The sequence below is a fragment of the Nanorana parkeri genome, unplaced genomic scaffold (genome assembly GCF_000935625.1).
Source record: "Nanorana parkeri isolate BGI_ZX_2015 unplaced genomic scaffold, ASM93562v1 scaffold194, whole genome shotgun sequence".
In the NCBI taxonomy this organism is placed as follows: domain Eukaryota; kingdom Metazoa; phylum Chordata; class Amphibia; order Anura; family Dicroglossidae; genus Nanorana; species Nanorana parkeri.
In genome coordinates, this window is record NW_017306462.1 from 301,502 (window position 1) to 328,570 (window position 27,069).

The following is a 27,069-nucleotide window of genomic DNA, read 5'->3' on the forward strand; positions in this document are numbered from 1 at the left end:
GTTTTTTGCGATTTTGCGAGTGCGCGCAATTTTTACGCTTGACATGTTTGGTGTCTATTTACCCGACGTGACCCCATCTTTTATATTTTACCAAAAAAGTGGGTAATATTAGTTGTTTTATAGCATAATGTTAAAAAAAACTTTTTTTTCTCAACATTTTCAGTAATTTCTCCTGAATATAGTAAAAAATAAAACCCGCAGTGGTGATTAAATACCACCAAAAGAAAGCTCTATCTGTCCCCAAAAAATGGTATAAAATTCATTTCAGTACAGCGTTGCGTGACGGAATAAATGTCAGTCAAAGTACCGCAGCGCTGAACACTGAAAAATGGCCTGGCCAGGTAGGGGATCTAAACACCTGGTCTTGAAGCAGTTAAATTACTGTTTTGTGCTCCTCCTTCTAGACAAAAGGTACATTTTTCAGGATACTGCTTAAGCATGATTAACTTTTCTAAATGTTCCCTACAACATCTTCTCTTTTTCAGTTCACATACACTGTACAAAAAGAGAAAAGCATACATACTGTACATTATTTCCAAGGCTCTGGTAACATCCAGGTAAACAGCTAAATGCCCAAGTAAAATGCACAGTGGTGAGCTGTTTTAACTGCCATAAGGTATCTCTGCCACACAGCACAGTTCTGCTAGGCAGGGCAGGAGACCTGATTTTTCTCTGCTGCACATCAATAATACTTACAGGTCTTGTCCCTTCCCCAGCCTGTGACTAGACAGTGAAAGGAGAAGCAGCACACCGGTGATCTCATCTCTCCAATCAGCATGTTTCTTGTTAGTTAATGATCACTGAAGAGCAGCTGATTGGCTCCATGGGCTGCTTTTCTTTCCCCTAGTCAAGGATCATCTCTATAGGGAGAGCAAGAGGCTGATACCAAGTGAAATTCAGGTACTTACACTGCTTATGTTTAAAAAATAAATTTAAAGATATGTTAATTAATACATAGCTGCATTATTTTTTGTCTTAATTATCTGCCTGGAGTTCATAGTAAATGTACCAAAAGGTGAATTATATTTCCTACAGTCTATTTAAAGCCTATAATTGGGGAACACACAAAGCTCCCCTTGCTGTGGGTCTGCCACTTCACTGCAAGGTTTAAATGCTTATTTAGGTCTAGGGTACCAGAAAAAGCAGTTTTACTTACCTGATCCCCACTTCACCAGCAGTTGGTGCTCTCCTCATCTCCCTTCTGCTCTGGCTTGTGGACTATCCCTCTGCATCCTCATGTATACTGCATGGCTATGGGCCCTCCATTGTCCATGGGCCTTCAACATCTGAAGGATAAGGAGAAGAGGCTGTGCTCCGGTCTTGTAGTCTGGAGGAAGTCTGTGTGAGTGGAGGCCAGTTAAGTAAAAGTCTTTTTTCCAAGGATCCTTGGCATTGAACCAGGTGCGTAACTATAGATCATGGGGCCCCATAGCAAAAATATGATGGGGGAGGGGCCCCCACCTGATAACCTCTCTCTGACCTGTGACTCCTCTTGGGCATGATGTTAGCTTTGCTACACTGTAGACCTTACAGGGGTTGTCATCAACTGCAACCACTCCAACCCTTAATGATACAGTAACTGCGTTATCTTCACATGTTCTATGTTTAGTTTGCCTCAACAACTTAATGGGGCCCCCTTCCTCCTCAGGTGCCTGGGTCGCTATGGCTATAGTTACACCACTGCATTTAACCCTTGCAGATTGGGGGCAGCTCCCCTGCAAGGGGAGTTGTTTGTTTTCCTATCGTTCAGCTTTAAACCAAGCACTAAACAAGATTAGAGAAAAACCTGAAGTGATGAAATGAAAGTTATACATTAAGCATCTCAAGTAACGGATTGACAGATACGTTACCAGCTTTTGTCAAATTTCATTAGACATTTGCTAAACATTGATGTGCTACATGCATTAAGTTAGCACAGCCTACACATTCCATCAGTAACTCTAAAGACGGCTGTTTCACCACTTCAGTGTGATTATGTAGAAAACATTATCTTGAAATGTACTTTAATAAAATGTGTAGGAGCTTGGCAGCTCTATTGATAAAAACTCCATCACAGAATTTTCAACTTTTTTTTTCAAAGTCTATTGAAATAAAGTTAACATATTAGCTTTGGAATTCAATAAACTATGCAAGTCACTATTGAATAACAAACTACTTATAGAGAACCCCAGATATGAGCAGACAGATTTGCTAAATCATAATCAGCCGAGCAATCTGTCATTAGCTATGGTGGTAAGGATAACACGTTTTAATATTACATAGAGAAACACAGTAAGCTCGTTAGAAACAAACTTCAGAAATGATTGTCTTGTGTAAGGTCTTGGATCAAAGAATTAGCTGTCATTTTCAGTAAGGGCAGTCACTGATCTAGAAGGAGCATATTGCAAGGGAAGACAGGACACCTGAACACATCGGAAATCTTGTTCAGAGTTAGTGACTCAGAAATTATGACACTCTAGGATGAGCAAGACAAGCAGATGGCATTTTCAGAAGGAGGTTAGCGATGACAGTGTCTATATTTCTTTATTGACACATGTCCTTGCCATCATATCAAACCACAGTCACTCTGTAAAAGTATATATGCATTGCTTACCACAAAGGTGGGGGTGGTGACTCCAAACTTTGATCTCTTGAAGCACTTTGGTAACAGCTGGTATCTGACACTTGCAGGTTTGCCAGACACCTTGTCCCTCACTGGGCACTGTGGTTTATCTTGCTGGCCGCTACACCAGTAAGGAAACAAAGGTGAAATGGATGCCATAAGAAGGAACCAAAGCACACTGTTGGGTAACAGATATCTGCGTTTTACACTATAAAGGGAGATACTACAGTTAAAATACAATTTAAGAAAATTAGGAGGGCACTGCACATGAGAGCTTACAATCAAAAAGGAAGGGGCAAGTGATACAATAGCTGTGTGGGGATAAGTTGATGGAGAAAAAAAAGTTCAGTTTTAGGTAAGGCGGAATAGTCTTTTCTAAAGAGATTCGTTTTCCGGGTTTGCGTAAAGGCTGACAGAATAGTATAGCCAGACAAATTGGGGTAGGGAGTTAAAGAGTATGGAAGATGCTTTAGGAAAGTCCTGGAAATGAGCACGGGAGAATGTGACAAGGGAGCTATAGAGCAGAAGGTTTTGGGAGGAGCGAAGAGGGAGGATGAATTATATTTTGAGACGAGTTTGGTCATGTAGCTTGAGGCAAAGTCGTAGGCTTTGTACATTGTTGTCAGCAGTCAGAATATTATTTGTTGGGCAAGTGAAAGTCCAGTGAAGGGATTGACAGAGAGAAGTGGTGGACAATTAGCGGTTGGTAAGGTGGATGAGTCTGACAGCAGCGCTCATGATAAACTGAAGGGGAATAGCCTATGTGGTGGTAGGCCAATGAGGAGGGAGTTGCAAGAGTTGTGGTGAGACATGGCAAGGGAGTAAATTAGTAGGCTGGTGGCATTATTGGTTAAGAAGGGACATAGTTTGGAAATGTTAAAGAGGTAAAGGTGGCAAGTTTCAGATACTTTTCGAGTACCAGTGCAGATACTTGGCGTTTTCATGAGAACTACCAGGGTTGCAGCGGTTGCAGCTGGGACCTGGCTCTGGTGCTCCACCACTGTCCAGAAATCATTAGTCTGTATTGTTTTCGAAAAATTGTCACATGACAATAAACAAAAATGTATCGGTACTCGTACTTGTAAGTACTCGGCAAGTACCAGTACTCGTACTCGCAAAACTGGTATCTGTCCATCCCTTTATTTATATTTATAAAAACTAAATCGTACATTAAAATGTACAAATCCCAGGAGCTCCGTGTGATCTTTGCAAATGACAGCTGCCTCCTAATTTTTGATTTTTTTTCTAGTCTAGTCTTGGAGCTCAAAAGTATTGGTACATGTACTCGTAATTGTACCGAGTACTGTACTTCGTATCTGTGCAACCTTAATTATGAGCTCAGTTTTGGAAAGACTGAATTTGAGGAAGTAGTGTGAATTCCATACTGATATGTCAATTAGTAAATTAGTGATGTGCGAGGGGACAAAAGGGTCAGCTGAGAAGTAGATGGATAGATTTGGGGGTTGTCCACAGAGAGATGGTATTGGGAGTCGTGGGAGCTTATAAAATTATCAAGGGAGGAGGTTTCCATACAAACAGAGAATTAAAGAAGGGCCGAGTACAGAGCCTTGGGGGACCCCTCTGGAAAAAGAAAGAAGAGAGGAGGAGATAGATTTGTGGGTGACACTAAGGCGTGGTTCACACCTGGGCGTTTTACAGCCCTGATCGACGCGCTGTAAAACGCCCAGCAAGTGAAATCCCATTATTTCCTATGGGCATGGTTCCCACCTGGGCATATTTCAGCGCGTAGGAACGCGCTGAAAAACGCCCTATGCCCAAAGAAGTACAGGAGCTTCTTTGGGGCATATTTTCCATGCGTATCCATTAGGATACAGCTGCATAGCCCCCGTAAATGCGCATTTGTCGCGCGTTTCGTTTACCGCAAACTGCGTTAAAAACGCGTGGCCCGAGACGCGCGTTAAAACGCGCATATTACGAACGCCCAAGTGTGAACCCGGCCTAAAGAAGCATTGAGATCGGTAGGAGGAGAACCAGGAAAAAGCAAAGCCTTGGGCGCCAAACAAGTGAATTATTTTTTAGATTTTTGATCACAAAGTTTTTATTGAGAACAGCGAGGCATACAAAACAAAGGTATGAAGAACGTGAAGAGGAAATAAACCATGTATGAACCACAAGAAATGTATAAAAATAAAGACATTTCAAGACATTGCCAATGAGGCAGCATGATTACAGACAATGTTCTGTTATCTGTGAAGCAAAATAACACAGGAAGGTAGACGTTGGCTACCTCAAAATATAATTGTAGGCAGTTAATACACATATGCCTCTAAGGAAAAGGTAGAAAATAAAGAAGAGTAAAGATGAGAGGTAAGCTAGAAAGCAAAGAAAGAGAAAGGGGAGAAGAAGGTATAGAAGAACGGAATGAATGGCATGAGGGAGAAGAAGAGGAGAAGAGGGAAGAGGGAAGAGGAAGGTGAGCGGCAGCCCCAAGATGTGCAGACAGTAAATAGCAAAGGTATTATGCTAATTGAAATATGTTGGGGTTGATATTTGGGAGCTCAAAATCATACCATGGAAACCAAACTTTCTGAAATTTGGTATAAGAATCCGTGAGTATGCTAGAGATCAAGTGGATTTTTTTTATGGAGGAGCGGGTGGTCTACAGTATCAAAGGCCGCAAAAAGGTCTAATAATATATGTATAGAGTAGCAGCCATTGGTTTTAGCAGTTAGTAAGTTGTTAGTGAGTTTAAGTAGGATGGTTTCTGTTGAGTATTGCAGGTGAAAGCTGGACTGTGAGGGGTGAAGGACGTTTTTGTCATTGAGGCAGCAGTTTAGACAGTTGTGGACTAGGTGTTCTAGAAGTTTGGAGGTAAACAGGAGCAAGGAGATGGGTCTTAAGCTGTTCAGAGTGGTGAGGGTAAGGGGAGGACATTTAAGTATGAGATTTACCAGTGCATGTCTTAGAGAAGAAGGGAAGATGTCTATATAGAGGGAGAAATTGAAGATAAGAGTTAGAGAGTATAAAATTAAGCAAGAAGATGACTCAAAAAGAGAGGAAATGGGGTCCAGGAGGTAGGTGGAAAGGTGGGTATCAGAAAAAAAGTTTAGCAACCTCCTATGTGGTAACAGGTTCAAAAGAGGAAATTATTGAATGTGATGATAGACATGGTATGTTAAGTGGGAGAGATATCAATGGAGATCTCAACAAGATTTGCATCTATCTTGTTTTCGAAATGATTGGCAATGTCCTGGGCAGTGAATGAGTTAGTAGGTGGAGGCCATGGGGGATAAAGTAGAGGGTTAAAGGTAGAAAAGAGTTCAAGAGGACTGGATGAGACAGTGTTAATAAATGCTTAAATAGGTCTGTTTGGCAGAACAGAGGGAGAAATTATATCTTAGCAGATTGGTACAGGGGGAAGTCTTGCAAGGATTTAGCTTTACTTCCCACTCGGACTGCTTTGCTTATATCTCAAACAGCCCATTGTTTCAAATCCCACAAACAATATTTGAATGTTAAGAATTCATAATCAAAAAGCAATTATCTAATGGTCATCTTTTAGATTAAATGTTTTCAATGATTCAACATGAATGCATACATTCCAAATTTTTATTTTTACAATTTACAGTAACATGGGAAAATATCTCTCTTGGTCAAGTTATCCTGTAGTTTAAGTGGGTTGCATTGTATGGTCAAGTGGCTATGATTTGTAAACTTCCAAACATTTCCATACCAACCCACAAACTAAACTCAGTGCTATAATTTTAAAGCTTTCAAACCATACTGTCCGCGAAAATGTACACTGAACAGATAATGACAAGACTATATGAAAACAGCTGGAATCTGGGTATGAAAAACAAAACAGGTTCCTGAAGGAAGTTTACTCATGTCTTTGTACCCTGGCAAATTTAAGACATTCATCAAACCGGTGTTTATTTTTCCACAGCTGAAATAAGTCTTGTCTAGGTTTTTATGTTTAGTTAATAAGTATTTCCTTTTTGACTACCGTTTTATTGTTTGGATGTGCTGTAGTTCTTAAGCATTTACAAAATTTTATGTTATTTAAAAGGAAAACACCATTAAAAAAAAAAACTACATAAAATATTACAGCAAGCTGTGTTGAAATGAAATGTTGTTAAACATTAATTTTATATTTCAGTCTTTGACCTAACAAGATGTTTTAGAACTGCAAAAAAATCTTTCTTGCTATTGCAACTCTATTCAGTTTGTTGAACAGATTTTCTAAATATGCATATTCGGCTGCTCTCATAATTTGGTTCACTTACTAGTCCAGACGTCTACAAAAAGCTAAAAATTAAAGTCCAACTCTTGCTTCCAGGTCCCCCGACCCCTCTGGAGACCTTACGCATTAAATGTACCCTTTACAATTGTATTAATACTTACCTTTGCCAAATGTCTTCAGGCCAGTCACATGACATGCAGGACCCTTTTCTTCCTTACCTCTTCTCCGGTGCTGATTGGTCCTCAATCATGCAAAAAGCAAATTTGACATAATCACACCAAGGGACGATCTCAACATCATTACACTCAGTACAGGGTGCTATGGTGATGCTACCTGATTCATTCAGCATAGAAGACTGAGGACATCCAGTAATAGAAACAGATTACTGTGGGGGACAGGGCTGGAGAAAAGGTTTGAATTGCTGCCTGAGTGTTTTGTTTTTTTAGGGAAACTGTGGGCAAATTCAAAAATTAACTTTTAGGATGCAGTTTATCACTAAGATTAAGATGGTAGCTTTTGTTTATGAAATTTTCCATAAATCAGTGACTATGAAAAACGTTGTGCATTTAATTGGTTCTTGCTCTTTAAAACCTACATGGTTATTCACAAAGGTGTGAAGATTTTGGAGAAGGCAGGAGGAAAGAACAATTTAGGCCAAAATAGCTGATTTGGAAAAATTCTCCAATTCAGCTCGCTTTCCAGTTCAACAATGTTGTCCTAGATTGTTCACTTCTCCTGCCTTCTCCAAACTCTTCACCCTCTATTGAATAACTCTGCAAATGTTACCACCGTTGACTCAGAATTATGCTCAGTAAATGAGTTTTACATTTATCAGGTTTGTGTTGACATTGATCACTCAGAAGGGGAAGTGGGTTGATATTGGTTGCGGACAGGTCAAGGGTGCAGAAGTGATTAGGACCACAGATACACAGAGAATATGAGCAATTACCTGTCTGTTCTGAAGAAACCTTGGAGGTGCTATGGCTTCTGTAGCCTAGTAGGAATGCAGCCAGCCAGAGGAAGTATGCAGAGACAGGGACACCAAGAAAAGGAGAGTTGCTCTAGAGTTATTTGACCCATTGTTGAGGATGACAGGTAAGGAGCTTATGGTCTGGCACCTAAGTATATGATCCCCCTCTGCTGTGGCATGGATGGTGTCAGCAAAGCAGAAACAAATAAAAATCTGCATCATTGTTTGGTGAAATTGTTTTCTGCAGCTTTCTACAATGCCTGCAAAGCATTGTAGACCTGGAAGGGGGTTTTCTCCATGCAAAAGCCTGGATTTGGCTAAAAATGTTTTTTTTTTCTGTGAATGAAAAACACAATATGTTACTGATCTAATTAAGCAATTGCCAATCACAATTTTGTATATTTCTTGAGGACTCTGGGAACAATATTTTGAACCTGAGTTCCCAACTTCAGCAGTCATATTTGTTGAATATCTGCCACTCCTTTGTCATTGGCCAGAAATATACTACCCTGTTTGGCTGTCATTCATTTTAGTTTGGTATTGCTAAGACCAAGTGTAGCTGGCTCTGCTTGCCAAAACTATTAAAAGTCATCCAGCAATTTTGGTAATAAATAAGTGTAAAAGCACACAGTTGTATACAAACATAATATTTAAATTGAATGGAACTCAATAACAACAGGCAGTATTATTGTTGAATATTCACACAAGCTAACCCAAACAGAAAAAGAAATTGAAGAACAATTTTCAGTAGACATTGCATTCAAGATGTAAAAATGAAAGGCTACTTCCTCACTAAAGGTAAAACAACTATTGTAGAACAATATGTTTTACTTGCCTGTTCTCCAGTGATGAATACAGGCCATGGAAGGAAAAGGGTCTCCTTAAAAAAGAACTTTGGGCAAATAAAATCATAACCCTTGCAGTGGGGCTACCCCTACACTGCACCTGTTAAGTGATCATTTTTTCTAGGGATCTAAAATAACAGTAATATACTGTAAGCGCCGCTTGCCGATGCGTTCCAGCGTGGAGCGCACTCGGCTACGTCGCGATGACGCGGATGTGTGGCGCCGCTGCGTTCCACGCTGGAACGCGGAAGTGCCGAGAGGAGCGTGCGGCTCCTCCCACCCACACTTCCTCAAACATTTAAAAACCGGCTTGGGGGAAATGCACGGTGTTCCCTTATTGCAGTCTTAATGCCTGCAAACCCCCAGCTAAACGTTAACCACTATCCCCATATGGATGAAGTGACACAGCCAGCCTGCAGCTCCTGGGAGACCCCCTGATCCGGACCCCAACAACCATTGGAGCTGTGCCAGGGCGCAACCCCCAGGATCCGGATAAGTACCTTGCGGCCTTATACTATCTGCCTTTGACTTTAATTTACCTCCATATTGGATATATTACCACGGATGCATTTATTACTTGATTTTGACTTTGTTTTACCTTCATATTGAAGATCATACCAGGGATGCATTTATTACTTACATATGACTTTGATTTACCTTCATACTTGAGATAATACCATGGAAGCATTTATTACTTGCATATGTCTTTAAGTTAACCCTGTACTGGAAAGTTCCCCAGGGACTCTTAAGATAATTGGATGTGAATCTAAAAGATGCCTTTGTTACAGTGATTACACCTGCACTACTAGGAGGTGTCTTTAAGTTATCTACAGATAGGGGGTATGAGGTAATACCTTCCCTGCCTGCATTATAAAAAGATCCCCAATTATTCGGGCAGATGATGTAATGAACTCCAAACTCTTCGCTTAAGATTAAGAGTGACGCCTGGAGTTCAGTACTGAGTGCCATACTTTGATAAATACACTCCTTACTACTGCCACCCCTTCCTCCTTGTGGTTCAGACTCGTTCACTGCAGGACGTGACATATACTCACCTGAACCACGATCCTAACTGGCTCCTAGAACAGTTCCTGCAGGCCATCTTCTCCTCCACTCCAGCGATGGAATGTCCCTTGGTGTCCTCAAGTCCAATACACTGTATAGAACGTGATGACTCACAGAACCTTAGACTGCTGGAGCTGAGAGGAGCAAGGCTAAAGGGACCAGTCTAGAAGCCAGCTGGGATTACAGTTCGGTTGAGTTTATCTTTGTTATTTTAGCTCCCTAGACAAAAAGAGCACTTAACTGTTGCAGTGCAGGGGTAGATTTTGTTTGCCCGGAGTTCTTTATTTTCTTCCTTTTCATTCTTCTTTAAAGGCCCATATTGTTGGTTTTAACATATGCATGGAACCATGTCACAGTGAGCCCTGGACAGTATCTCCCAATAATTACTTGGGCATTATTTTTGCCTGTACCTGCTCTTATATGTGTTACTCCTCACATTGCCTGTTCTTGGTAACAAACAATCCCTACTAGCCCATGTGCACCCCTGTCATGACTGCTAGACAGTTAAGCAGTTTGGAGTCCCCTTGCTGAAAGTCTAGATTCCAATAGTATGCAGGCAAACCAGTCTTATCTCACGTCACTGCAGACTGGTCAGGCCCTAACAGGCCTTTACCCTTTCTTCTTTAGGTGCCTACAACTGAGACTTTCACAAAGCTTACATACCAACATATGGGAGCTACCATTCAATCTATGACTTGCAACTGTATACTAGTTCCACAGCTGTAAGACAGCCTATTCAATTTCACTGTGAATTATGTTGTTTTTGCAGAAAAATAATGCAACAGAGCAATCAGTGAATGGCAATTTACATCCGATGCTTCTCACAAAGGTATTTTACTTGTAACATGATCCTTTTAACCACCTACACTCAGTTTTCATTTAGTAGCTCTTTTTGATAAAGTAGAGAAGGATCAGAAACTCTTTGGGGTTTTTATTGCTGTCTGTCCGTAACTGATGAGATTGTATTTATTTATTACCAGTATTTATATAGCGCCGTCAATTTACGCAGCACTTTTACACAGTGCATATTCACATCAGTCCCTGCCCTCAAGGAGCTTACAATCTAAGGTCCCTATCTCACATGCATACATGCAAATTTAGACAGGAGACAATGAACCTACCCGCATGTCTTTGGGCTGAGGGGGGAAACTGGAGTACCCGGAGGAAACCCATGCAGGCACAGGGAGAACATGCAAACTCCTTGCAGATAATGATCTTACCTCCTGCCCCAGTGACATAAGTAAAAGGAAATCTCCCCCAAGTGAGGGGATATCACCAGGACAGGTGTGATTAGATTTTCTCTCATCTCCTGTTGACAGACTATTTCTCACGTTCTGTCCTGCTGACAACTGTGTGTCCCCAGTGTGGACTCCCCCGCTCTATCTAAAACTAAACAAAAAAATTAATATAATGGATGGAGTTCCACCTTGGTTTTGTCCTTCAAGTTAAAGTACACATTCAGTATTATTGTGTTGTATACAGTACTTGCCCCAGTAGCCTATAAAACACAGAATGATGGGTTACCTTTAGTTACGATATGTCATATGTCTCTTTTCCTGGCCTAGCATGGCCTGCACATTCCCAAAGCTGTGTTTTAATTCCTGCTTTTGTGTCGACATGCAGGATGCTCATTCAGTTTGATAAAGATGTGGTGTCCCTTCTCTATACAGAATCCTCTTCTAGTGGTCAGCAACAACATGTTCACAGTATAGCTGGATGTAAATATAGTCTTGGAAGACTGCAGGCCATGCTGCTAAAAGTAATCCATCATGCTGGCACTGGGAACAAATCCATATTTCATAGTGAAAGTACAACTATTCTTTAAATAGTGCCTTCCATGTGCCTTTTTATTTACGACACATCATTGTGGAAAGCCTTTGAGAAACCTGAAATAGATTCTCCAGGTAAGTAGACAAAACCTAAATACGGAACATTTGAATTTTTACTATTCATATGTAATGCTTAACCACATGAAATATAAAAAAGCACTTGTCCATGTTAAAGAACCTGAGTCATAGAAAGAAAAGTGCCTATTCTTGCATATGGAAGATATTTGAATCTCTGCATTTCACAATGACAAATTTAGTGGTTTTTGAAAAGGAAATATGTTCCATTAAATGCTACCAGTCCTTAAAGCCTATGAGAGCACTGTCAGATACCATCATAATTCATATTGCTGGGAATTGAGTTATGTGTATTCAGGTTTGTAGAGATGATAAATTATATAAATAAAAGACAGCTTATCTGAGATTCCTTTTAGATTTCCAAGAACCGCAGATGCAGGACACATTACGGTTACTTTGTGTGGTTGCTAAGAGACCTGAAAACAGTACAGACTTTATATAGGAGCAAGTGGATTCTCTAGTCATTGAACTTCAAAGCATTACCATAATGCTCGGTTTATTTCTTGTTTTCTTATGTTAAGTAAGATTGCATCGTAAGGGCGAAAACAAAAGCTTGTGTTCCATGTTTTGAGCATATGTTCATACTATCTTTTAGGGCAATCGTAGGTTCCTCTTCAAAAATGGGAATTTTTTAATAACATTCAAAGATGGTTTCTACCTAAAAGAAAGCTAGCTGCCGGGGGGAATTTGGTAATTCTTTCTTTCTTTCTTTCTTTCTTTCTTTCTTTCTTTCTTTCTTTCTTTCTTTCTTTCTTTCTTTCTTTCTTTCTTTCTTTCTTTCTTTCCATTAAGTTACTTAATTATGGGGCCTTTTGGATTAGGGTTCAATCATGCACTGACAGTTAAAACCCAAGCTAATTTTTCCAACCTGGTCAACCATTTTTTTGCCTCACTTTGCTCACTCCCGTATTTTCATTTTTTATATTTTATACTGAATGAGCTGCTTATTTTAATTAAAATGTCTAAGGCAGTTTTGAATGACAATTATTACGTAATATCTATTGCAACACTTTCTCTATTTTTAAGTCACTGTTGTTCATCAATGTTTCTTGGATGCATAAAGGCTCTTGTGGATTCCAATGTGATCATATTCATATTGGACATATAATTCTTTCCAGGATGTTCTGGGACTGCCACAGTGCTTTCTGCCAATCAGACATTCCTGGAAAAGCTCCAATGGGAACCATCCAGGTTATATTTGTTTCAGTTGCCCAAACAACTTCAGCTGTTTCTTATCAATATGAAGTAATAGAAGCCCTATTTTGAATTGAAACTAACAAAGGGCTCTCTAGTAAATTAATCTTAGAGGAAAACCATTGTAAACAAGTTACATTTTTGGAATTCCCTGTCAAAAATGTGGTTATCTAACAGTATAAGTAAATTAAATGTGGACTGAATGACTTTCCGCAAAGGACAGCCCAGCCTTATTTTCTAGTTATACTTCCACCTGACTTGGATATTTTAGGGCGCCCCTCCACCTAGGTAAGTCTCAACTCCCAATAGGGAAGGGGACCCCTGTAATGGCAATGAAAGTGCAAGCTGTAGTCCTCTTTCAGGGAGCTGGCACTTTTAGAAGGAGATATGAGCAAATGCATCCCTTTCTTCATGACATCTTCCAGATAGCAACCCAAAACTTTCTATTAAAGTGTTAACTTTGTATGAAATGCTTTACATCTACCTTAAAGTGACATTAAACCCTCAGATTTTTTAACATAAAACAATACTGTAATGTGTGCCTTACTGTAATCCATGGTTGTTTCCCTTCTCTTTGCTGCTCTTCCTTTTAAATCTGTATCTGTTCTCATGCTGGGCAGAACTTCTGTTTTGCAGCAGACTGCCTTGTCTCTGGAATGGCTACATGGTGTCTGTGTGTACATTTGCAACCTGAGCCAGCACTACAGGAAGAGGCACTTAGCTGCAAAGGGAAGTTCTACCCCAGCATGAGAAGAGATACGGATTTAAAAGGAAGAGCAGCAAAGACAAGGGAAACTACCATGGATTACAGTAAGGCACACATTACAGTATTGTTTTATGTTAAAAAATCTAAGGGTTTAATGTCACTTTGAGAGATGAGGCTAACACAAATATAACAAGGAATGGTAGTTGTTGTAGAGGAATGGAGGGAGGATTTATGCAATAATAATATGTGTGCTTCATAAATATGTTTATATATTGCTACTAGAGATAAACGATTAATGTAATTTTTTTTTCTGACTGTGGAAATAGGGTCCAACATTCACTCTACCGGGAGAATTTGATCCACCTGGTGGGTTAGTGAACTGATATAATGGGGTTGATTTACTAACCTTATAAACACGCCACGAACAGGTATACACCTCTGTAGTGTGTTCCCTCCCAGCATGATCTATTGGTGGAATCTAGACACCTTTGTAGTGTGTACACACCCAGCAGGTGTGTTGTGCAAAGCCCTGCATGAATTGCAAGGTGATGTTGTGTAAATTAGCTCTACGTTGTGTTGCTTGCGTTGATGAATGCAGGAATGTAAATGCATGAGCTAACCATTTTTGTCTAAACTGTGAAGCAGCATTATATATGCATCATGTGCATGATTTTTCCATATATGGCATTAGTGGAAATGTGCTTTTAGAGACTTTTTGGTTGATAAATACGTTTTGCTGTGTGAAAATCACACGCACCTGGTGCGTGCGTGTGTTTAGGTTAGTAAATCACCCCCAATGTGTTTTAAATGAATACTTACCAGTTAGCAAAGATCAGACTGTACAGGGACACCACACCTCCATAGAGGACATTCAGGATAAGCCACCCTCCATCCCAGGCACCTATTGATATCCACCTAGGGTTGATGGGCCTGGAATTTCCCTACCCATGAGACATTGTTGTATATTCTGATTTCCACAAACCATTTGGGTAATTTTTAATAACTATGTAACATGTGCCCCTATTTTCTACAAGTAGCATCAAGATACGCAGTAATATGTGTCTTGGTTTTACAGATTCTTTGTAGAGTCAGAAAATGGAGAAGGTAAGAAAAAATCCTCGGAGTCTGGCACTGCACCTGAATGCTGCGTGTCCAGCATTGTTTATGCTGATTATTTGTCTGATTTACTCTGCAGATGTTTTCTTTACATCACATGGAAGGCAGGTAAAGAGTGTGTGTCCATTGTAATTACATTCACTATACTTCAGTTAAATGGTTTCGGACTGTGGTTGGCTGCTTTTCTCCTTGAAGTCACGTTTCAGAGATTGTATTAAATGTGACCTTGATATCACCAGGAAAGGCATTCAGGCTGCATAAACAAGTTGGGACTATCAATTGCCTTTATCAGACTGGTAACATACAATACTCTGGGGTTGTCCTAAATTTTCTCACTGCTAGTTCCCCACTGCAGCTTTCTGAAGATATTTTAAGGACGTACCCATAGGAAACAGACATTATGAATCTGATCTATGAATCAGACAGTTACATCTAACTTTTCCTCAACCTAAGCCTTCAGCAGAAAAAGGATACTAGTGGAGCACCACACTCTTTATTGAGGACTCTCTTGAGCTAAATTTCATTATAGGGGGGTGATTTACTAACCTAAACACACGCACGCACTAGGTGCGTGTGCGTGTGATTTTTACACAGCAAAACGTATTTATCAACCAAAAAGTCTCTAAAAGCATATTTCCACTAATGCCATATATGGAAAAAGCATGCACATGATGCATATAAAATGCTGCTTCACAGTTTAGACAAAAATGGTTAGCTCATGCATTTACATTCCTGCATTCATCAACGCAAGCAACACAATGTAGAGCTAATTTACACAACATCACCTTGCAATTCATGCAGGGCTTTGCACAACACACCTGCTGGGTGTGTACACACTACAAAGGTGTCTAGATTCCTCCAATAGATCATGCTGGGAGGGAACACACTACAGAGGTGTACACTTGTTCGTGGCGTGTTTATAAGGTTAGTAAATCAACCCCATAGCCTAATAAATTGAGGGTTTCCAAAAGGCTTTAATAGAGTTGCAATATTAGGACTTGTAAAGGGTTAGGCCCACAAACCATATGGCTCCCTCGCTACTGTTAGATTGGGACCAAGCTCCTTGCCAATGCTGTTGAGTATGTGTGTAGGACACCATATCCAAAACACTTAGACACAAGAGCCTTGGGTACAGTTGTAAGGCTAAATTCCGTGATGGCACTGTGTCCTACCATGTTCATAACAAGTGGGGTGGTGGTGGGACCATGAATTTGGGGACAGACATGTGAAGGAAAATATCCCTTACTGACATTATAACTAACAATAAATCTAACTAATATTATAGCAAAGGTTGGAAACTTTCACATTTTTATTTTCTCATCTGTTCCTCATAAGTAAATTTTAACTCACTTCCTGTCACAAAAGCAACTGTGCCACTGGGACAGGAAGTAAAGGTAAATACTGGTGGACACAGCAATAATAAAAAAAAACCTGAGGTTCTAACCCTTCCCTAAAGCTTTAGATGGTATTTCTGTTGTTTTATTTGTCTAATCAGTATAAAGATATTGGAAATAGCTATTGCACATGATAAAAAGCTTTGCATCTCTTTTTCTTCAGATATATTGTTTGGTAGATAATAGTGTATTACAGTTTTTTTATGTACTTTGGTTTTATTTTGAGTTATCACAGTAATTGCAATGCAAAAGCAAGTGGAATCATTAAATTATTAGGTTTTTCTTAAGGAGCATCATATTATACTGCATGAGATGTTCTTATCAGTGGCATATTCCATTTTAATTAACAGGATATTTTTAAACTTGCTAAGATTTATCATAGAATATTTTCTCATTATAGAAGTTCCCTGTTATGCAGTTACATATACCTTTGACCTTAAAGTGTAAAGATATGTGATAGATAAAAATAATGGAATGGGTAACTGGGTGTGTATTTTTTTTCCCTTGCTTTTAGCACTGTGTGCTAAAGCTAACTTCCAGGAAAACAGTTAGACACGCAGATGTAACACATATTTGGGAGGTGTTTATTTGTCAAGGGATTTGTAATTTCGACCTCACTTTTCACTATTGTAGCTAAGAAATACAACTTGGTCACCTCCCTGCCCCCAGCCTGTGAATGGACAATAAAGGAGCAACAGCAAACTAATAGGGTCATCTGTTTCCTTCTGTGAGCATGGTTCTAATCAGCACATGTGCCAATTATTTTCTAGTGCTGCCCCCTTCCCAGTCTGCTGTACAGAAGATTAGACAAGGCTTATATCAAGACAGATTCAAGAACTCACATGTGTTGCATTTAAAAATGTCTGTTATCATTTTTATGGAACATTACTAATTTGTGTAGTATTTATTTTGCTATCTTTGGGGTCTCTGGAATGCAACTTAAAAGTTATCCATAGCTGCTTTAGGCTCAGTGAGTGGGTGGAACTAAGCTAGAGAACAGGCTGGTATTTGTTTATATGGCTCAGATTCAGGTCATTAGGAAATAAGGATACCCAAATCCAGAAGGTATTAGGGGAACCACTGAATGAGTTTAATCTAACCACAGAGTTAAAATGCAACATTTTCCTGTTGTACGGCATTGTGCCGGATCCTGTCATTAGGAAAATATGGGGGCTGCCTTTGCTGCTCTACTTATGAAAAGTCTAGTTGCCTATTTGTCATGCTGATCCACTGGTGTTAATACAAGTAACTGATCTGAAACAATATGCATATCAAGAAAGGCAGAGCAAAGTTAGTCAAGCATTGTTGCTCAAGACAAGATATTGCTACTCAAGAATCAAATTACTTTAGCATTGTTACTAAAGCAGAGTTCCTCAAGTTCCAGAGTTACTCAAGCATTGTTGGTCAAGACAAAATGTTGTTACTCAAGTTAATTAAGTATTGTTACTAAAGCAGAGTTCCTCAAGTGCCAGAGCTACTCAAGCATTGAAGCAAATGAGTATGAGAGTCCGGACATGTGGCTTTTAGGGCCCGTTCCCACTAGCCCGTCCACTGAAATGCTGTGTTTCAGTGGACAGGCTAGTGCATTGCTCTGCCAGTGTGTGTTGTCTTACACACTGCCAGGGCTGTCACTGTTTACATTTGTTTTTCAGACTTTATGGGGAGTGTACAATGTGTACACCTGCGTTGATCCGGTGCATCCCAGCACAGGTCACCACAGTTTGTGTGAACGGGCCCTTACAGAAAAGAAAGTCAGGAATTGCAGCCCTTTGTCTGTCTCTCACCACAGATTTCCTTTCAGTCTTTTTTGTTTTTAAAGTGATCCTTTACATTGTGTGCACCAGGCAAAGTAATAGGTCACTTGACTTCCCCTCAACTGAGCAACACATACTCATGCCCCCACCACTGCTCCATTCAGCTGCTGGATACAAAGTAAAAATGTAGAGTATGGGGGACCATGTAACTCAGTCCTCCTCTCCCATGTGACAGCACTGGTGCCTCGTAGGCGGGGATAGAGTCCTGTATTAGCTCAGTCTCTGAAGCTTACATAGGGCATTTATTTTTCCACTGCCAACAGCCAAAATAAGCAGTAGGGAAGTAGGGAAGAGAAGAAAAAGTGAATATATGCTGTTAGGTTACCCTATTATATGCCCTGTATGGGAAAGTAAAACATAATTTTAAAATCACAATTTTTCCTCAGATGCCTTCGTGATGCAGATGTAAGTTTTCTACATTAATGCCTCAGCTGAGTTAGATGCTTTCTATGCCTAACATAGAACAAGCTTTTACCAGCAAAGAAGAGTGAACTCTCTCCAGGGCATGACTTTAAATTATTAGTTAAGGGTCGATCTCTGTAAATTCCCCCCAAAAACCTTCTGTTCAAGACAAATGTATTTTCTTATTATTTTTGTGAGGGTAAAGCAGAGAATTCAATTACAACCTAAATCAAATGCATGGTACATCCTAATGGGTATTACTTTACATGGAAGAACTGGAGTTGACTAGTGATGGCTCCCAGGCAGGTATTGTGGTGGCCTCACTGCATCCTAAGAAAGTAGAATGTGTTATAGTCCCATCGCACAACAGCAGAAGTAAACCCCAAGTCTCGGGTGGATGCAACATAGCTTGCTGATGATGTCGTAAATCAATCCATAAAGCAGTAAAAGGTATGCTGGCACTCCAAACGTCAAGTCCTCTTTACTGGGCTAACAGCAAATGTTTCACAGTGTAAAGCAACATTTCGGAACACAATCAGGTTCCTTCCTCAGGCAATAATTGTGACAACCAGTGAAAGAACACGAACACATATACAGTATCTACTCACAAGAAATGTGCACAAACCAATCTTATTGGTTTGTGATAAAAACCATTATAACTGAATTCTGCTACATAGAAGCATGAATTCCCAGCTTTCACCAGCAGTAAGGTTATTTTGTGTTAAACAATGAAGCAATGAATGGCATTACATATGTAATGTGGCAGATGTGTCCATCAAAAGCTGACAGGCAACTGTACTTTCCTCTCCCATTCCAGTATGTACATTATAAAACTCTGCTGATATCAGTCATGTTGTTTCAATATATGACATATGCTGCATTGCTCAGCCAGCTGAAAGAGTTTAATTCAGCAGAAGCAGTCATGGGTGATAGTGCAAGATTAAGTCTTCTATAAATATTATTTGAGTTTACTATTCAGAGATTTAAGAAGTTTCTGTGCACTCTTGCAGACACTGAGTAAATCATGGCTGTAAATCTCTGACTCGCAGTAACATATAAAATAGCAGGTACAGCATTGGGATGGTTTTGTATCTATTTACATTTCAACCATCTAAAAGCCTCTAATTCAGAGGTAATAATAATCTTCAGCAACCTCTCCAGAGATCTTTGAGATTTCCCATCTTTTTTATTATTGACTAGCAGTTTCTGCTTCAAAATAAGATCATGAAAAAAAGCAAGAGGATTCATTTAGGGCGAAAACTCTTCACAGGACACAGTATTTAAAGCTGGAAACTACCAACAATGTTCATAGATGCTGGAGAGTTAAAGGCTGATTCCATCTTTAACACCATGTTCCATGTTACACATATTTAGGGTTTAGGAACATGGTACCATTCCACTGCTCCCCACTTACCTGAATTGCAGGGTGGTTATCCCTGTAGGCTCCTGTGTATTTTTGAAGTCAATGTGGCTGTGTGTGGCTCTACCCACACAGTCACATCATTCATTCCCAGATCTATTCGCAGGATGTGCGAGTAAAAAACCTGCGGCAGAGAGACTTGTGGAAATTAAGGCTCATATTAGTTCTTGTGTGTGTGTGACATCCGGAAAACAGGTGAAAACTTGACAAGTATCTGGTGTCTGTGGCTGGACAGTTAGTGACTCTGTAGCATTATCAGGTCTATTTTTCAGCAGCTGATGTAAGGGAAGAACACAGATGAACAAATGTTGCACAACTGCCTCCAAAATTATATGAGACATAAGTCTAGAGCTGAACTGGTTCAGTTAGTGAAATTATAAAGAACCACGTATAAGTTTGCCCCGACATTGCAGAAAGAGCAGTGAGCATCCAAACCAAGAAGACTGAGCTTCAAGGGATTCTCCTATGTGCCATCAAAACAGGAATCCCATTGGAAGGAGCCCATGCTGCCTTTGAGTATGAGCTGAGTCCTGGAGTGGAAGTGGAAGCAGTACATCAGACTACTTTTTACCATTCCATATCCAAAGATTCATCGGGTACAGAGAGTAATCGATTCAAATCAGCCAAATGGAGCCAATGACTATCATGTAATGTAGTTTATGCAATAGTAGCTATTTAGTAATCATTCACTAAAGTTAGCAATACATTGTTGGTCAGTGTAGCTGTAGCCTTGTATATTGTTGTTTTGAATGCTGCACTCTAATATTTGACATAAAACTTGCTGTGTGACCAGAAGGTATTTTCTGTGCAGCAGTCTAACTCTATAAATTCCTTAAAGTGACACTAAACTCAGGCACCTTAATATTAACAAATTATTAACAAAAAATGTATCTTATTTGGGTATCATTTGGCTGTAGATCCCCAAATTATCTCTGAAGTGGTGCTGACACTGTCCTTCCTTCTTGAGGGTGGCGACTTTTGTTCCCCATGGTCCCTGTGTGTGTTGTAAAGTAGCTACCGCTCCAAGCTCGCTTACGTGATGAATTACAACCTCAATACAAATCAGTCTTTGGCATGTGCCGCGTGGCCTCTATCTTCTGCATGTGGTTCCCTACATCACTAGTGTGTCCCTGCAGCTAAAGGGTGGTAGTTGGCAGGTAGGACCAAAGTGTGCAGCAGCGAAACTCAGGCGTCAAACACATTGGATGTTGTTGGACACTTCAAGCTCTGAAAGAAAGCAAAGATTGAATTCACTAGATGTAGCCTGACGAAGGTACCCTGTGCGGTCTCTAAATGTTTCATTGACTTACAATATATCGTGCTACAAGAACGATAATAAAGACGAAATTCTGAAGCAGATTGGTGTGCGGACAGGGTATCTCTCAACAAGTGAGGGACGATTTTTACTGGAACATTTCCATTGGAAGATTTCCCATCTATTCCTCTTCTGGAGACACTCAGAAATTTGGATTTTCATTTACTTTCAGCCCCAGTTACAGTGCTCATCAGGATAAACAGAGAGAGTGAATATCCAGTAGGAACAACAATAAATAGTTGACAACAGCTCTAACCACTTTATCCAAATCCAAAAAATGTTTGGCTTTACGTACACATTAAAGGCTAAGTTTACTTTTGTAAGAATGTTTCATGTTACATCTATATTTAGGGTATAACATGAAACATGGTCAGATCGCAAACCCCCGACCCTCCTCCCGCACCTTGAGTGGGCTTCTTCTCACCGCAGGCTTGTGTACATATGTTAATTTCATGTGGCTGAGCGTGGCTGAGCGTGGCTGAGCGTGGCTTCTCTTACACAGCTGCACCATCCATTCACAGATCCATTAACAAAAACTGTGACTGCAGAAACTACAAGACCTGTCTGCCACCGAGACAGTAGGAATTTAAGTTCATAATGGAATACAAGTGCAGTGACGTCACCTGTAGTCCATTCATTCTTCCTTTCATCCATGTTACTGAATGTCCAGAGATGGACGGAATGAAAAGTTTGCAGGAGCCAGAACATTGCATCCACTATCCCCTGATTCTGGTTGTAATTCTCTGGTTGTAATAAATAAATTAATACACATTTTTTTTTTCTTTTATAAAGAAGTGTGCATTCATTATTTTTTCAAAAGCGCGAATTTCCCTTTAAAGAGACACTCTTGTAAGAATGAATGTATCCTAAAACCAGTGTAAAAATAGCAATGTTTCTGTTTTATATCCAGTTAGGTAAACTTTCTTTCAATACATACAGATTAGATTTAAACAAGTATATGCCTAATCACGTGTGAATAAAATACTAATAATTATGATACCAATCAAAAGGACAAAGTCATATCAAATACTAACAGTGCTTACTGTCTACTATTCATTGTAAAATGACCCAGAAGGCTTTGTTTCAGAAATAGAAAGTAATTATTACCTAAAACCATTACCTAGTTTGTCAGAAAAAGCTGCAGTGCTGAAACATGGCTATTAAGAACCAGTAAAAGGCATATGTTACTTCCCCTTTAATTGAGCAACCCCTAAGTGCTTTAATCTAGAAATTTTGTTGACCTTAAATCCATGATGTATGGCATCACGCCACCATGCAGTTATATTCTGGAACACAGAAAACTTGGGACGCCGATTGAGTGAAGCCTTTCATCTCATCATTTGTTAGATGAATTGACACAATGCAATTAGAACATGTGTTTTTGTGCTGCGGTGATGTGTTAAGGGACTGTGCGAGCAGCATTTCACATTTAAGTATCTGCAGCTGTCTTCTGAATCACAGAAAGGCTTTAGGTAAATGAAGTATAGCATGCAGAATAAAAACACTGAGGACATCTGGAAATTAAGTCACACTGTGGGCAATGTAGATGATATTGGTTGAAACCGCAAATCATTTTTGTGTAATTATCTCTGCTCTGGATCACGGCCTTATTTAACTCCTGAACATCACCGTCCTAACGCTGTGTGTTGTTTCGTAGTGCTATACCATTGTTGGCCAAGCTTTTACTCAAGTAATGCTTATAGAGGATTTTCACCTTTCGTGGAAAAATGTTGGCTTGGAATCAGGATTGGGATATGAATAAATAAAAAACGTACAGTCATTTAAGTCTTTTGTAATGTTCCTGTGCTCGCTGACCAATGTCCCATGACTTAAATAAAACCTTTATGTTTGTTGCTCATGTCTTTAGCATTTAAGACCCACGAGACATCTCCCTTTGTCTGGACTAAAGACAGACCCACCTGGAGATAATGAATGCATGACGGGGGGCGAGGAGTAATAATCCTATAGAAGCAGGCCCGGATTTCCCACAGGGCCAACCAAGGCCCGGCCTTGGGGCAGCATGGAGCAGAGGAGCAGCAGGGGTGTGGAATTCCTATCTCCCGATGCCTGTGACATGCAGTTCCAGGCATCGGGTGGGTAGTTGTTTTCTACATTTAGCCCAGCTTTGGGCTTAAAATCCTACTATAAATGTACAGTGGGGAAGCTCCCGCTCATTTTGTACAAGTGATCTCGGCGATCACTTGTATGCAGCCTGCAGGTCTGCCATTCTCCATGGAGGGGGTTTGGCGGGTAGACTCGCAGGTGCGCGCAATTTTAAAGCTTGACATGTCTGGTGTCTATTTAACCGACGTGACCTTGTCTTTTATATTTTACCAAAAAACTGGGTAATAATAAGTGTTTCCTAACATAATGTAAAAAAATACTTTTTTTTTCCAAAATTTTCAGTAATTTTTCCTAATTATAGTAAAAAATAAAACCCATAGTGGTGATTAAATACCACCAAAATAAAGCTCTATCTGTCCCCAAAAAATTGTATAAAATTCATTTCAGTACAGTGTTGCATGACGGAATAAACGTCAGTCAAAGTATCGCAGCGCTGAATATTGAAAAATGGCCTGGCCGGGAAGGGGGTCTAAACACCTGGTCTTGAAGTGGTTAAAATGGCCAACAGGGACGATTCCACCATCTATGATTTTTAGCATGGATGGGGCAATTGAGTGAATGTATAAATATGCTCTATTCTCACAACTTGCAGTATAGACTTTGTCAGACAGTGCATGCAGCTGATTGGCTACAGTCCCTGTTCAACAGACAATATTTCACCCAGCTGCTTCCACAAAAGCCAATAAAAAAATGTAAATGCCAAGCAGGGTGGTACTGGCAGGGCCACACATCAAACTTTAGCAAAAACAAAACGACTGAAATTTGAGCCAACTTTAGTTCTGTACGCTGGCTGGTATTGCACACAGATGTGATGTGTAATACAACTGATAAGGTTTTCATCACATTATATCTTCCTCCAGCCTGCATCTCATATGTTAGTGACTGTCTAAAAGTGCTAAAGCACAATTTTTTAATAATTACCGAAGCTGTTGACCTGTCTTGCCCTCTCTGCAGAACTTTCCAGTTTGCTCTCACTAAAAATAAAAATAATCTGCTTATTGGAAAATTATGTTTTCGGTATTTCCAGGACAGGAGCAGCAAAGAATGTCTAGTAATGTGAGTTATACTACTTGCCACATACTGTATGTGGCACACCTGGATTTTTTTTTGAAATTTAAGTCTAAAGAAAAAAAAATCTCTTCAGCTTTCTCCATAGCAAAATAATAAAGGTTTATAGTTTCCAGCCTGCTCAATCCTAATGCAATGTTCATCCTTTGAGCTCCCAGTGGCTCTTGGCAATCCGGCACATGTTCTGGCCATAAAGAATAATAACCATCCTTGGTGCATACACAACTCCAAGTATCAGCATATATGTTACACTCTTTTTCTGTATTTCCTTTACTTTTTTAATACGGCAGTATATTGTAGCATTGATTTATCACCTAACCTGTTTTACAATATATGCTGTTTAAAACCTTTTCCAAGCATCCCAGTCACACGGCATAACCAGGTTAGTGACCTCAGTACTGCAGTTAAGCAGTACAGCTTGGCCAGAATCATACTCCCAGCCTGTGATAGAACTACAACGAAAAGAAGAAGACTGATGAGGTTCTCACTCTGCTTTTTTCTCCTGTAGCTATTTTCAAATTACTGATGGACTACAAGACAGGACCAGAGCCTGTATTTATGTCACAATATTTTTATGGAGATATCCACTGAGGTTTATGTCACAATCTTTTTAATGTTTTTTATAGTTATGTTGCATGCATTTACATGGTTTCATAATGCTTTTTATTGCAGTTTTAGTTTTTACATTGTAGCTTTAATAATCTAATAATTTAAGGCCTTTATTCCAATCTAACATCAACCCTGTGGGTGGAGTCTGCGAAACAAGAGTGTATCACCTACATCTACCAGCTCCTATCAGCATGCATCTGTGCTCAGGTTTTCGACCGCGAGCTGTAGCTTGCAATATACTGAGCTTTGGGTCATGGGAGGACGCTAGTATATGTCCTCTTGTGACCCTAAAGAGAACTATGGAGAAAAACACTTACCCCATAGTTTTCTTTTAAAGTGTATTTCCACTTTTGCAGCCAAATTGGGATAAGGTCTGAGATGCCTTGCCAATTGTATGTTAATGAAGCTTATCAGATAAACACAATCCTCATATTTTAGTCCCAAGCTTTTACATTGGTACAGACTACTGTGAAAGGGCTAAGAAAAACCTGGAATCAGCCATCTTGCTGGGTTTAACAAAACATCTACAAGCTAAGACTTTTTTTTCTTAAGTTATTGTTCATCATGCTGTGTGAATGGGAACACATAACAAACCTATAGAGGGGGTTTTCTCAAATTTGACTGTAAAAGTGGAAATACACTTTAAGCTAACTGTACAAGCAGAACTTTGTGTCCCATCACAGGCTAGCCTAGTCAAATACCTCTGACCAGTAGGTTAAAGACCGGGGTCTGTTTGGACTGAGACTTTGGGGTCTATTCACTAAGCTGCCGTAGGCAGCCGAGTGAATGACCGACCTGAAGTGAAGTGAGCCGAACACTGTTCGGCTATTCACTTCAGGCTGGTACGGCTGAAATCAGCCGTACATCGGCTTGCTTCACATGGCTTCAGGTCGGCCGAACATGCACAGATCTTTGGCAGCTTCTTGAAAAGACCCCTTTGTCTTCAGAGTTTGCTTTTCTCAGATAGAGTTACTTTAGCCAGTGAAGTATTGCCTGTATATTCAGATAGATAGCCGCAGCTCTGGTGTATCTGAATAACAAAAGTAATTCTATTGTATGTACATTCATTTGCAATTGTTTCCTGTTCACGTGCCTATTAAGTTAGTACACTATTTGTCTATTAAAGCTTTTACAAAACCCCACAAGGTCTGCTGGTGTGCTGTGGATCTATTACAAGTGGTTCATCACAGAGGTGAGACAGAAGTGCCCGTTATATCCAGCGCCTCCTTCGGGGGTGGGTGTAATTGATTTTTTAAATTTTGCATTTAGCCTGGCTTATATGCAGCAGCAGCAGCACCCCAATTTGATTCATGACTTGAGAAAAATACATTTCTCTAGGTAGTTTTGGTTGGACAGCTGATTTAATTTTTTTTAAAGAAAAAATATGATTGAATTGACTGGTGGAATTAGCTGCCACAGCAGATCTAAAAGCTATAAGAAAGATGGTTTGTTCATACTGATTGGCTTGTGGCAAAACAGTTTCATAGGGTAGCTTCTATTACACTGTATTGTGTTAAAAGTTTATTAAAATGTCAAAACAGAGTCCAAAAAAACCCCTTAAAACCACAACCTCAAATTCCAAATTTGAAGCAGTTTTTATCCTGAAATAAAAATTGGAGTGCCACACATATAGCACAGTGGCTGGACAGTACAGTATGTAGGCGGTTTGATTGGGCTGCAATGCAAGAGTGAGAGATGAGACAGTTTTATCACAAAATAAAAATGAAAGCATATTATTTAAGAGACAACAGCCAGAAATATTGTGCAGACTTCATACAGTGTACTTAAACACTTGGAGTAAGCTTCATTTTTAAAAGGACACATAGTATGTAGCTTTTTATCCAAAATAACAACACTAGAGGATATATTTCACAGAAATAAATATTGTAAAGGCTTTGTAGATAGTATTTAAAACTTGGAGAAGGCCACATTTTACAAATAACAAACAGAACACAGATTTTCATCCTGATGAACATGATGGCAGGAGATTGTAATGTTGGCAGGCCAGGAACAGTGACAGGAGATGGTAAAGTTGGCAGGCCAGCAGCAGTCGAAGAAGCTGGTAATAGTGGCAGGAGCTGGTGGTGGCAGACCAGCAGCGGTGGCAGGGAATATAATGGTTTAAGGTACCGTAAAATAATTTTTTGGGAGCCAGATTTCAAGCAAAAATGTATTTGTTAGCAGCAGCTGAAGGGGTTTTGTTATCATTGCTTATCCAGGATTGGGTAAGCCAGTCAGCTATGTCAGGGGACAGGATGTCAGGGGACAGGAGGATTTGTCTGTCTGTCACAAAATGCCATCTCTGACAGCAAATTGG

General features: G+C 39.8%; 1 long non-coding RNA gene across 1 annotated transcript in view; it reads right to left on the minus strand.

The window, feature by feature from the left end:
• LOC108786138 overlaps positions 1-10,874 on the minus strand; it is a 24,892-nt gene extending 14,018 nt beyond the window's left edge. The window contains exon 1 of the long non-coding RNA XR_001941179.1: positions 10,804-10,874. This is a non-coding gene — a long non-coding RNA (uncharacterized LOC108786138). The remainder of the gene's footprint in view (positions 1-10,803) is intronic.
• Positions 10,875-27,069: the final 16,195 nt, after the last annotated feature.